Raw genomic sequence first — 4,733 nt, 5'->3', positions numbered from 1 at the left:
AGCACTAGAATATAAGACCCGTCGCTTCACTGATGGAAATACAAATCTTTGCTGTGATTGCTCATCGATAGGGCAAGAATAAAGAGGATTCCGAGTGCAGGAATAACCAACGTCACAAGTTGGCATTTGCAGTTTCGCCACGTGTTCCCATGTACCCATAAAAATTATTTTTTTTATTTTTTTTATTCATCACAAACCTTCCCAGGAGTTCCTGAATACAACATAGTTCGATTTATTTAAATCCGTTAATTCATTCTCAAGTTATCACACAACAAACAGACAAACAGATACAGCTCCTTTTGTAATATAGATATGTATATCATAAAAAAAAATTAAAAATATATATTTTTCATCACAAAACTTCTTGGGAGTTCCCTGAATCCACTTTAATTCGACATATTGAAATCTGTTAATCAATTCTCAAGTTATAACATGACAAACAGACACAGCTCCATTTATAATGTAGATGTAGATATGGATATAATTTAAAAAAAGAAGAATTTTTTTTCATCACAAACCTTTCCGAGAGTTCCCTGAATTCAACATAGTTTGATTTATTGAAATCCATTAATCCGTTCTCAAGTTATAACACGACAGAAATAGACAGGCCAATATATATATATATATATATATATATATATATATATATATATATATATATATATATATATATATATATATATATATATATATATACAATCAGTAAAGGGATTGGTGTTTTTCTTCAATGAGGTGGCAGAAAATCATTCACAACAATCCACAAGTTTTAAGATTTATCAGCAAAGTTCGTTCACAGTTGTGGGGAGAGGAAGAGATGGAAGATGTTGGTGATTCCCCACGTAAAGCCGGCAAGTGACCCCAGGGCATGTCCATGAAGGGCCGAATGCACCCTTCAATACCTGCAAGATTACATTCGATTTTTAGATTTAATTTTGAATTTTGGAGATGATGCCATGCACGCAGAACTGATGTGTTAATAAATTTAATATTTTGGAAACCTATCTTGATTAACTTTATGAGTTATGGTTGTTTGAGTCTTGAAGCAAGCATATGATATAAAAGCAACATGTGGGAGACGGATCTGGTGTTCTGGTTTAAGAGAGGACATGTGAAGGAACGAAGGATTGATGTGGGAAGGAATGAAGGCAAAAACGGAATGAAGGGGAGAAGGGAAGGAAGCAATGGTGGGTCGACGTGCTGTTATGGTATGGAGTGTGGTTAAAGCCTGTGTGGAACGAACAATGCTTCCTGATGTGAAACAAAGTGTTTCCCAGTGTGCAAAATCATTATCTTTACCAATGACTGAAATTTATGCCTGGTATTGGTTTAATGGTTAGGATGGTGGGCTTGGGATCCTTGGATCCTGAGTTAAAATCCCACCCGGTTGTTGAATTAATACCAGTTGGGGTAGACTCTGCTTGTTTCCTTCTGAGGTCGGCAAAATGAGTGTCAGCATGCTGGTATACTGTGTTGGATTGGTGACCTGTCCAGGATTGTGTTCAATTGTCAAGGAGACTGCTTCGGCAGTACCAAAGCTCTGCACAGAGTATGGTCCCAATGGATGGATCAAAATCTGTGCTTGCAACTTTAGTAAGGTAAAGTGATGCTGTGTTATCACACTACTTCTTATTGCGCCATTGATATGGACTTTCCACTGCAATGATATGATTTTAAATTATGTTGACTTCGTCATTGACAACTGTGACATACAATTGCAATTTTAAATAAATTTAATTGAATCATTCACCAAAATTACATTCATAAAAAGTACTTTTCAGGTAAAAATGGATATTTTCTTTCTTCAGACCATACATACATGGAAAACACAAAATTAATCAGAATCTGCTTTTTGAACGTGAAAGGGAGCCTTCTTCAGACAGGAGCAAAAAAAATTGAGGAAATCAAGAGAACAAAGCAAGAATATGAGCAAGTTTGTCTGTGATTTAGTTCAATGCATTTAGAGCACAAACCAAAGAAGCGCAACAGACATTTGTTAGTCAAAGACACAAAATAGTCTCCATCATCATATATGGTGCCGTTCAGCTCTGCATATATAGCTTGCTTTCTGATGGGGCATCCAAGAAATATATATATATATACATAAATATATATATATATATATATATATATATATATATATATATATATATATATATATATATATATACATAAATATATATATATATATATATATATATATACATAAATATATATATATATATATATATATATATATATATATATATATATATAAATGTATATGTATATATAAATGTATATGTATATATATATATATATAAATGTATATGTATATATAAATGTATATGTATATATATATATATATATATATATATATATATATATATATATATATATTGCATTACGAGATGGAGTACCCATCCCAATTGACAGGAAAAGTGAGCAAAACATCCATCCACAGTACCAAGAAAAATTTAAGTTAATCTATCAACTCAAATAATATTTCTTGGACTTTAAAAAAGGTCAATTGTGTTGCACTCTTGCTTTCACTCAGAGCCAAAGCTCTGAGCTACTTATATCACCCACCACAAAATCGTGGTAAAACATAGGGCGGTGGAGATTGTATTTGTCTCAAAATAAGGCAATATATCCTGCTTGTTAAATAAAATTTGGCATCAACATTACTCATGCATGTTCTCCCATCATTTCAAAAATCAATGTTGAACTTTTCAAATGCAGCGCCAGAAGTGGCAGCCGGAAATGGGAGACAGACGAATGCATGTACAGACACCATGGTTCACAATATATATACATGTCTTCCCTTCCAAGGATCTTCAACACAAAAAGAGACCATAAACCCTGTGCAATGGTGCCAACCTTTGACGTTTTTTAATACAGTCAAGGCTTGTGGAGGATCTCAAACAGAAATCGGACCAGGAAGCAGCAGGATAAAAGGAACAGCAGTGAGAAGGTGGGTGGACACCAACAGTGGAGTTGAAAGTCAAAATAGAGGGAGAATTGGACAAACTATGGTGCAGGGAGGCATGGGGTGGACATGATGGATAGAGAAGAAAATGTCTTCCTCCTCACCCCCCCCGCCATCCTCCCAATTCCCCTCCTTTCTCCCTCCCCTCCACCCACCCACCTTTTCCCCTTTGTCTCTCTGTGTTTCTCTCTCTCTCTCTCTCTCTCTCTCTCTCTCTCTCTCTCTCTCTCTCTCTCTCTCTCTCTCTCTCTCTCTCTCTCTCTCTCTCTCTCTCTCTCTCTCTCTCTCTCTCTCTCTCTCTCCCTTTACTACCCTCTCGATCTCTCCCTCCCCTGTCTCTTGCCCACTTCCTGTCTCTCCCCAAATCTCCTCCTCTCTCCCACACTCCCCTCCACTTACCCTCTCTACCCCACCCCTCCTTCCCCTACTGAGACTGAGTGGTTTCTCATTGACATCCCAAAAGTAGTTTGGCCAGGAATTTGTAAGATGGTCATAGTGCTTCATGATGCTTGCCTACTGTTCATGATGGCTGCCATGGGGACCTTAATGTCCAGTCACTAATGTCAGAAGACTGGGCACCCAATTTAACATGTAGGAATGACACTACATTGATGATTCAGCCTGCCTCTGAAACATCATGATGACATTTTAGAGCTGGATCCAGATTCAAACCCAACACACAGCTTAGACTTAGAGGCAAGTGTGGATACCTTGAGATCATCTTGTCAGAGGTCATATCGTCATGCCCTGTTCATAAACATGCTGTGATTCCATGTTGTATGGATATGTTAAAAATGTACATATCACAAAAGTGGAATCTGAATCCAAAAAGATCGCAGCTGGTGTCCCTGGATGGTGTAAAACAAAACCTGACATCCAATAATTACATTTTAAAGAATAAAAAAATGCATTTGGGAGCCATTTCACTTCACCTTTCGCAAACATATTATTTAATTATATTGGGTGAGAAAGAAATGACTTTTTCCTAATTTTTTTCTGATTTCACTTGAGATTGACATAATTATTTAGGCCATGAGTTTGGGTTTTCAACCATGCAATTCGATTTCAAATATCAGTTTTTAATAAACCTATATGATACATTATTCAATCTTGCTTGTAGCCAATCACATTGCACCGAGCCTCACACAGCCAATCAGCATAACAGCTGATGGAGGAAGAGTGCAAAATTTCCAGATATATGTATACATATATATATATATATATATATATATATATATATATATATATATATATATATATATATATGACAAAGATGGCTGTCCATTCCTCCGTTCACTCTTATGCTGATTAGCTGTGTGAGGCTCGGTGCAATGTGATTGGCTCCAAGCAAGATTGAATCATGTATCGTAGAGGCTTAAAAAAAACTGATATTTGAAATCTGATTCCATATTCAACAATAGAAACTCATGAGCAAAATAATTTTGTCAAAATCTAGAGTCAAATCGTTTAAACATGAGAAAAAAGCGATTTTTTTCTCTCACCCGATATAATTAAATAACACTCGTGGGAGGTGAGGTAAATGGCTCAAAAATGCATTTTCACTCTTTTTTTTTTCGTGTAGTTTTTGTATGTCTGATTTTATTTTACACCATTCAGGAACGCCAGTCGCGATCTTTTTTTATTCAGATTCTACTTTTGTAATATGTACATTTTTAACATATCCATACAACATGGAATAGCAGTTTGTTTATTCACAGTGCTTTCTATAATATGACCTCTGACAGGATGACCCTGAGGCACCCACAGT

Source organism: Eptatretus burgeri, chromosome 1 (genome assembly GCF_056783735.1).
Source record: "Eptatretus burgeri isolate ZD-2024b chromosome 1, Ebu_testis_v1, whole genome shotgun sequence".
Classification (NCBI taxonomy): Eukaryota; Metazoa; Chordata; class Myxini; order Myxiniformes; family Myxinidae; genus Eptatretus; species Eptatretus burgeri.
The sequence above is the reverse complement of the archived record's forward strand: the minus strand, read 5'-3'. Positions refer to the sequence as shown.